The 9,948-nt window shown below is 35.0% G+C and overlaps 1 pseudogene across 1 annotated transcript; it reads left to right on the forward strand.

Moving 5' to 3' along the window:
* The first annotated feature begins 3,559 nt into the window (after nucleotides 1–3,559).
* Nucleotides 3,560–4,565, forward strand: LOC306651611 (A-kinase anchor protein 7-like; annotated as a pseudogene). The gene is made up of 2 exons: nucleotides 3,560–3,633; nucleotides 3,717–4,565. The product of its transcript is annotated as an A-kinase anchor protein 7-like (transcript).
* The last annotated feature ends 5,383 nt before the right edge of the window (nucleotides 4,566–9,948 follow it).

Below are 9,948 nucleotides of genomic sequence, written 5' to 3' on the forward strand. Positions count from 1 at the left end.
AAGCCCATGTTAAATAGGAAAGTAGGAAGAGAAAAGCCAGTGTCCATGCTTCTCTTTTCACAAACCCAATTTTCAGCTCCCTGTCTTGACAAGAGGGACATCATAAGAAAACTCAACTCTAAAATTCAAAATATCTTAGGTCCAAAATTCTTCAGAAAACGTACCTTTAGCCAGGCACAGTGGTGCACCCCTGTAATCCCAGCAAGTATGGAGGATGAGGCAGAAGGATCACAAGTTCAAGGCCAGCCTCAGCTACTTAGTGAGACCCTGTCTCAAATTAAATAGGACTGGGGATATAGCTCAATGGTAGAGTATTTGCCTAGCATGCTCAAGGCCCTGGGTTCAATCCTCAGTACCACAAAGATAAAGACACACACATACCCCTTGGGTTACCTGGGCTGGATAATTAATCAATCTTGAGTATGGTAATACAGAAAGTAACTCATGTAACTTCACAGTTTACTGTAGACAGGTATCTCACACATTGTCTTACCTAGAGTATTTCTTAGGCAACCTAAAGAACAAGAAATGCCTCATCAAATTTGGAAGATGTGGCTCAGTGGTAGAGTACTAGACTAGTGTGCAGGAGACACCAGTTTGATCCCCAGCACCACATAAATAAACAACACACAAAGAGTATACAATAAAAGTAGGTTCTCACCCATCTCCAACTGTGTCTCTCAGTTCCCCTTCCCTGGAGGTACCACTCATCATTTTGAAAAAATTTAGAAAATGTAGAGATATTACTAATTGTGTGTTCAAATTAGTAACTGTACACAATAGCCTCTAAAAGAGTGATTTTGTTGATTTCAATGAATAGCCAAATTTGGAGTTTTTATCATTTCAATCCAGTTTAAAACTGAACCTTATAGTTGTGATCTGAATTCTTTTTTCTACATTGTTTAAACTTTGGCTGAAAAAGTTTATATTTCTGCCAGCTGAGTATAATTATATAGTCCCCATCCATCTCCATAATTGCCTTTGTTTAGAAGATGAATGAATTCTATACCACTTCTACTGTTCCCCAAGTCACAGCTTCTTTGAAGTAATCAATATTTAATATCTCTGTGTAGTTCATATTTTTGGGTTTCCTTAATAGCCTTATTGAGATATGATTCATAAACCATAAACTATACCATTACAAATGCACAATTCAATGGTTTTTAGTATATTCACAGAATTATGTAACCAAATTAATCTCAGAACCAAATTTAACAACTCGTTGAAATCAAATGTTCTGAAATTCAGAACATTTTCATTACTGTAAAAATGAAGCCCTGGACCCATCAACAATCACCTCTCATTTCCTCTCATGCTACTCCCACCCAGTCCTAAGCAACCACCAATCTATTTTATGTCTCTATGGATTTACCTATTCTGGAAAGTTCATATGAATGAAATCATATACTGTATGGTTTTGGTATTTATCTTCTTTCACTTAGTATATTTTCAGGATTGATCTATGTTGTAACATGTATCAATACTTCATTATTTTCATGGCTGAATAATATTACATTGTAAGGATATAAAACATTTTGTTTGTCAATTCATTGGTTGACTAACATTGTTATTGTTTTATTTTTGGCTATTATGAATAATGTTGCTATGAACATCTCTGAACCATGTTTTTCTGGTATTTTTCTTTTCTTTTACCTTTTTTGGTTTTTGCAGGGCCAGAATCAAATCTGGAGCCTTGTAGGTGCTAGGCAAGTGCTCTAACACTAAGCTACATCCTACTATCTGTGGTCATGTTTTCAATTCTCTCGGGAATATAATCACTGGGTAATATGGTATCTGCTTAATATTTTAAGAAACTACCAAACTTTTCTCAAAAGAACTTCATCATTTTATGTTCCCATCAGCAATCTATGAGAACTCCATTACCTAATTAATCTTTAATTGTTATATTAAAACTGATTATTTTCATTAAAATAAAAATATTAATTTTTACTGTGGCTTTGGGTTTTATTTCCCCCATATTCTTTTTTCTTTTCATACCAGGGACTGAACACAGGAAAATTTAACCACTGAGCCACATTCCCAGTCCTTTTTATGTTTTTGTTTTTGTGTTGTTTTTGAGACAGGGTCTAACTTGCTGAAACTGGCCTTGAACTTGTGATCCTTCTGCCTCAGCCTCCAGAGCTTCTGGGATTGCAGGCGTGCACCACCACACCTCCCAATACCTTTTTAAGTATTTTATAAGCATGAAAAGAAACCCCTAATTTCCATGCATCAAGTTCAATGTGCCTATCCTGACTTCACTGTGCTTCTCACACTCAGAATCCATCCCAGTCCCAGCAAGCTTCTTCCATCTCATTAGTATTGTTCTCTTAAAGTAATAAAAAGCTATGAGGCTCATGATTCTTAGCAATGTCAGGTTTTTAAAACCTGCATAAATTATGAGACAGAAACATTGAATGTTTCATTTAGTGATGAATTTCAAATCACTAAGACTATGCACAGGGAACCATAGTTTAAATTATAGTCTGTCAATATGTCTTGTTTATGGAGGCTTATGTTCACATTTAATATGAGGTCTTAGAATCTGGTTCTTAGAAATATTGTTCCTATTGTTTAAAGCAGTTTATTCCTTAATGTTTTAAAACTAATATTACTCAAAGAAATAACTGCCACTTGTTTAGCTTCCTTTCTTTTTTTTTAATACTGAAGGTGGAAATGCTTAAAGGTTGATACTCAATTTAGTTTTACATTCCAGTTCACTTTTAGCCCAACAGCTTGCATGAGCAAAGATATCAGTGGCCCAGTTTTAACCACATAAATTGGATTACTGCTGCTCTTTGTTTATTCTGCCTAAGCAGCATAATCTGAACTGTTTTTCTGGTGTTTATTATCTGTGGAAAGGAGGCTAAACAGCATAGTATTTTTTGCCCGTTGAGTCACAAATATTTTTGATTCTGAACAAATACTTCAGTTTTCAGTCCAGATTTTCAGATTTGCCCCCTTACTTCTAGTGTTGCTAATCAACATCTGGGCCAACAGAGAAATTGTGCTTCATGCATACAAACTAAATCATATTCATTTGTCTGCAAAGAATATGACTATGTTGAAGCCATAGAAATTTTCCATGTATTAAGTGGGTCCCTTTGCACCTGTTCAATGATCAACCCAATTTAATAAGAGTACTTCACTAAATATTAATGAAGTTGAGAAGGAAAATTTTTCAAATCTTTGGCACCTTCAAGAAAGGAATTCTCAAAGATTATTATGAACATTTAGCACATTTCTAGTGTCCTAATTGTGTATGTGCTTATTGTTCAAGTTGTTAAGAAGAGATAAACATAATTACTTTAAAATCAGTTGTGGATAGATTCATGACAAGAACAGAAAATTAAAATGTGAATTTAATGAATAAGGGAAGAAAGCTATCAAGAGCATAAGGTTTTTTTATTGTTTTCCCTTCTCAATCTGGATACTCAATGCTGGTTGCACATTGCAATCACCCAAGAGAGTTTTTAAACTGTTCCAAGGCTTAAGATGGTGTTCCATGTATACATTGTACTTACATTGTGCTTTAAAAAACTATTAAGCAGGGCTTGTCATGGCGCCGGGGCTGGCAATGCAGCATCTGCAGGTGCTGCTGCCGCGGGGGCTGCGGCTCACACGCCTTCGCAGGCCTGGCCCTCACTGATGTACCTCAAATAAATTTGAAGAGGAATGTAGGAAATGAACACATCATGAATGATCAAATAAAGAAGAGGGGAAAAAAGGCACAAAGACTATCAACCCAACTATTTCCTATCCATTGCAATCACCAATAAAGAGATTACAGGAAGAATTAAGATCCTGCAAAATGCAATAATACAACAAGATAAGCGACTGACCAAAACAATGGTAAGTAATGGTTCCTTTCATATTACTCTGCTAGTGATGCAGCTGTTGAATGAAGATGAAGTAAACATTGGTATTGATGCGCTTTTGGAATTAAAGCCACTCGTAGAAGGAATCCACAGCAAACATTTGACTTTGCCCTTTCAAGGGATTGACACTTTTGGAAATCAGGTTGGCTTTGTGAAGTTGGCAGAAGGAGATCACATAAACCCACTTTTGAGATACCAGAGACTGCAAAAAAGACATTTCAAGGAAAAGGCATCCTGGTAGGAGAAAGCAGAAGTTTTAAGCCTCACCTAACTTTTATGAAATTGTCAAAAGCACCATGGCTTTGTAAGAATGGAGTGAAAAAGATAGACCCTGAATTGTATGAAAATTTATCAGCCACAGGTTTGGAGAAGACATTCTCTCGCATCCATCTTTGCTCCATGCTGAAGAAGAAACAAAGTGATGGTTATTATCATTGTGAGTCTTCAATTGTGATTGGCAAGAAACCTATTGGAATCCAAGATTTAATTAATGAAGCTTTACATCAAGAAAGGATGGGTCTGAAGGCCAAGGTGAAACAGATAAAGGAACTTTTATTAAAACCTGAGACTCAGGCCAAAATTAGGAGGGAGCTTTTTGAAGGAAGACTTACTGTTAACAGTAATCAAGCAAATCATGTTGATTTCAGCAATGACTTTGACATAAGCTTTTTGTTGTTATCATGGTAACAGTTATGAAATCTTTTTTAGCTTCTTAAATAGTTCTTTGGTAAATACCAAACTATTATGATAGGTTCTATACAACAGTGAACCAACATTTGGTAAGGAATTTCTTGCCAAAGAAAACCAATTTTGCCCTATTATTTTTGAGCTAAACTTGTGTTTTAGAATATTCATTTCTGTAATATTGAGTCATTATATAGAAATGACTTCCTAATTAGTTGTTATGAGATGTTTCTTGGGTCCTTGCAGACAAAAAATACAGATTGTGAAAAAATCATTTATAGGCAAAACAAAACAAAACCAACAACAGTATTTTAAGAGTCACTTGCCTCCTGTTGAAATATTACATCAAAAGAAGCAATGTCCAGCTGTCTACATTTAGTGTTAGTTTTAATGAAAATTTGAATGTTTATTGAACATTATTAGTACTTGAATGAACATTTATAAATATAATAATTGTAATCACTGGTTTAAAATGTTTTATAATATCCATATATATTATTTTTCACTGATCAAAATGTAATTTGCTTTGTTATTTCTTAATGAATGAATTTTTCAGATTTCATTTTTTACTTTTCTGAAGATAAGTCCTAGATCTTATCATAGCCCTTATAATTTGAATTTGTTTGCACTGGTTCAATTTTAAAGAGCATTCTTGAAGTATTTCTCCCCATGTGATTATTGGTAACAGCTTTTTACTATAGTACTAAAATTGCTGGTACTCATAGATCATGATGGAAGGAGAAATAATTGGAGATCAAATATGTAGTCATTCAAATATAAAATCCAGTTTGTTCATGGATTTTAGCTATTTTTTCACTGGGTAAATTATACTACATTTATTTATAAGTGAGTTTATGCATTTTTATGCCTCTTACTAAATGTATTGTTTTCCCTTAAAAAAAAACTATTAAGCAAAGAAACATAACAATGGCCTAAGTCCCATCCCAAATCAATCAAAACATAAGAAAACCTAATAACTGGATGACTACATATTGGTCTCAGTGCTTTTCAAACTGCAAGGTGCACATGAATCACCTGGGGACCTCTGTGGAGAGTCTGATTCTGAAGTGGGCCCAAGATTCTAGATTTCAAATAAGCATGCCTGTAATTCCTATGGTGTTTCACCAACCATGCTTTGAGTAGCAAGGCTCAAGTTCAGTGGTTCTCAGACTTGAACATGCATTAGGGTTCCCTGGAGGACTTGTTAAAAATACACAGGACTGAGCCCAACTGTAAAATTCCTGATTCTTTAAATCTGGAGTGGTGCCTAAGAATCTGTACTCTCAGGAGATACTGAAGAGGCTGGTCAAAGAACATACTTTGAGAACTATTTTTTTTTGGCCATATCTAAAACTACTACACAGAAAAAATAAACAGTATGTAAGGCACAGAAGTAGCTCTCACAAAGTACAAATAAATACAAAACCAGAAATATATAAACTAACTCAATGTATTTTGAACAGGTTGAGTCACATGAGTTACATATAAAACAAAAGCTTCAATTTGAGGCAAAGTTAAAACTCTGCTGGAAACATACTGTTACAGTTGTCAGGTCAGCAGTGAGGGAGGAGCAGAAATATTAAAAACTGAAAGTGGAGGGCTGGGGATATAGCTCAGTTGGTAAAGTGCTTGCCTCGTAAGCACAAGGCCCTGGGTTCAATCTCCAGTACCGGGAAAAAAAAAAAAAAAAAAACCTGAAAGTAGAACTTATAAACCACAACAGGTGTCGATGAATTGTTTGCCAAAAAAAAAAAAAAAAAAAAAAAAAATCAGTCCCTTGGCCTCATTTGCTATGCAGCCAACTGTTCTCAATTATCCACAGCCATTAGATACCTACATCAGACTTACAAGCAACTCAGTAGGTTTAGAAGCAGAAATGGCAAGCAGGGTCTTCTTTTCTGCTAGTAACTCACACGCATTCCTCTTGATCAATATTATTTATCACAGATCTGCCAAGTGATGACTGCTTGGACCTTGAAACTCATTCTGAACAAACTCTCTGCCCTCGCCAGCTTCCAACCACATATGAATTGCATTTACTTTAATTTGTTTATTTAGCTGATACAAAACTTAAGAGATACTTATTTCAAGGTGACCATTTACCCAGCCCTTGCTCCTTTTCTTAGCCCTTCACTTTTTGTCACCATTAATCTGGTATGATGTCCATCTGCGGCTAATCTGTGCATGTAGGAATAAGGTCTACTTATGCCAATGACCACATGTACTTCCCCAAAATGCTAATACTAGATGTTGGTAGTACATCAAATGTTTTAGTAAGCTGCTGAATATTTGTACAAAATATAGAGAAACTCAGAAAAGCATAGAAGTGAAATATTTTAACTATTCTTTATCTCATTACTCAGAGATAACCTCTAGCATATGTATCATATTTTGATCTAAGTGAATTGACTTAGTATTGTTTATACAACTCTGTAATATGAGTTTTTCACTTACCTTGATTTTACATTAACTTTGCATCATTGTGATAAAATTTCTCAGAAAATGAACTTGAATAAAGGAGAAAACCTTATTTTGACTCACAGTTTAATTGATTTCAATCCATGGTTTCTTGGGCCCATCATCTTTCAGCCTGTGTGAAACAGTATACCCATGGCTAGGAGTGCTTGATAGAGGGACTAGGTTACCTCATGATAGCCAAGAAGCAAAAAGAAATAGAATAGTGCTGATAAAACATCAAAAGGTGTACCCCCAATGACTAGACTTACTCCCACTGGGGCTTCTTAAAGGTTCCACCACCTCTCAATATAATCATGAACAGGGAACCAAGCCTTTAACACATGGAACCTTGGAGGAACACTTGCTCAAACCAAAACTGATATCATGGAAATTATACATGTCATTAAATATTCTGCTGACATTATTTTCAATGAAAGTATAATGCCTCGTCTTTTAGATGCACCCAACTGTGTTAGACAAAGAAATCTTAGTTCCATCCATTTCCCTAACTCTCCCCAACCTCACCACCAACTGTATGACAAAATTTCTTCTTCATCCTCTAGGAAGGGAGAGTATCTATCACCTTGGAACTTCTTATGTAGTAAATCACTGATCACTTTGCGGAAGAAGAATGAATTATCAGCATGGAGGTAGTTGAGCCTGAAGCCAGTTGTTCCAAATTACCAATGGTATTTAAAAAAAAAAAAAAAACAGGCTCTCTCTCTCTCTCTCTCTCTCTCTCTCTCTCTCTCTCTCTCTCTCTCTCTCTCTCTCTCTCTCTTTCTGCCTGGTCTCCATTCTTGCAGTACTCAAAATAAACTGAAAATGTTAACCCATTTTGACTCTCTGTGACTATTTTCAGTTGATTAGATCTTTGCAGTAGCAGTATGTTTTCTGTGAGTTTGTATTTACTCATACTAATACCCTTGCATATATTTGTTCTTTCTAGTATCTATCACTAAAATTGCTTTAATAAAAATCATTGCATAAATATTAGATATTAGATTACCTTCTTATCATAATATATAGGTTTGTATATACAAGTATCATAAGGTCTTTGATACATACTGTCAATATTTTTCCACATTTTCAATAATTCACCATCTCACCAATAATATACAAAATTGCTATCTTACTTTATCATCATTAGTACTATTATTATTATTTTAAATATTTGTCAATATTATATGGGAAATTATTTTTTCATTGATTATTTTTTAAACATTTTTAAACTAAATTTTTTTTTAGTTGTATATGGACACAATACCTTTATGTAATTTATTTTTTATGTGGTGCTGAGGATTGAACCCAGTGTCTCACATGTGTGAAGACAAGGGTTCTACCACTGAGCTACAACCTCAGCCCCATTTTCATTTTATATTAACTAGCTTGAACAATTTAAAATGTTTATTATTCATTTGTATTTCTTCAGTGAATTATTCCTGCATAAAGGTGTCATAATTTTTATATTGGGTATTGAATAGTAAATAATTCTAAATTATTTCAAGAAACCATTTTCAAATAATATATGTTTAGTAAAAGACCATAAGATTGGTTTAGCACATCATTATTTTCCTGTGTACACAGTTGACAATCTCTGTGTCAACTGGATAGGGGTGACATGATGGCTGTGTCACCAATAGGAATATAAAAAGTCAGGCATCACTTTTAGTTTGTGGCAGTTGAAAGCACTGCAAATTCTCAGATCTCTTTCTCTTACATATAGCAAGAAGTGAAGGAAAAAATAAGATTCTTGCTCAAAACTTGAAATAGAAAATTGTTTCAAATATATGGTATCAATTTCAGACTTAAGAAAGTCACCTAGGGACATTTCTACTTTTGCCAAAAGAAATGGTGCTGTGTGGTAGGAAATGAATCAATGACATCCCAGAAAACACTATCAATACCTCCAAATTTGGCAAAATTGATGAGGGAGAGAGGAGACTGTGTTACAGTATTTTTCCCCCTGAAGAGAATTATATTCACAAGTTGTGAAGGGAGGGACTCACCAAATCAAAAGCACCTGGCAATGCTCTTACTGAGATCCACCTCATCAATCATTTAGCATCATTCCAATACTGAGAAACACTTCCATGAACTAGGAAGTTCTCCTAACCTAAAAGGGCAAGTAATGGAATTAAGTGCAAGTTGTAGGATATAAAGGAACTGCTCTTCAGAGAACCACTTTTACCTTGGAATTTGTAAATAATGCAAAAACACAGGAAAAACATGTAGCAATTGCATACATATGAAAGTATACATGATGTGTTCTGAGTATCTAATACTGAGTAATAAGCCACCCCAATTGTGTGGGGGGAGGTTAGAACCTTTATTTTTCCCATGAATTTGCAATCTAGACAGACTGTCTCTGCTCCACACAGAATCAGTTGGACTGGTTCAAAGGCTGAGGACTGAAATAATCTAAGAATTTGTTCATTCCCACATCTGGCAGTTGATGTCAGTTGAGGAATGGCACGATAGTGTCCCAGTGTTTATCAGCTCTATGTGACTTCTGAGAGCTATTCAGTTTATGCCTTTCTGGTTTGCCTTTTTCTCCCCTAAATCACCATAATTTCTCTACACACATACATAATTTAGCATTAAAAAAGAAACTAAAGGGTACTCCTATGCAGATTTCTATTGCCTTTTCTCCATGAAAGTCCCTCCTCTTTCATAATCTGCCCTGAAAGTTCTAGCCTTGACTTTCCTGTATCTTTAAGTTGGAGATATGTCTATACTTTGCTTGAGATTCCTCTCACTACAGAGCAGGACAGAACATGCCTCCATGCAACAGCTTGAACAGTCACAGGACTCAACTCATTTGTTTCCATTTTCACAGAGATTACAGGCCTGAATTACCTGTTGTGTAATATACAAAACCTATTAACTTTAGGTGTTTTTTCTTTCATTTTCTGGTTATTTACAGAAG

This window comes from Sciurus vulgaris (assembly GCF_902686455.1).
Source record: "Sciurus vulgaris genome assembly, chromosome: X".
NCBI classification, from domain to species: Eukaryota; Metazoa; Chordata; class Mammalia; order Rodentia; family Sciuridae; genus Sciurus; species Sciurus vulgaris.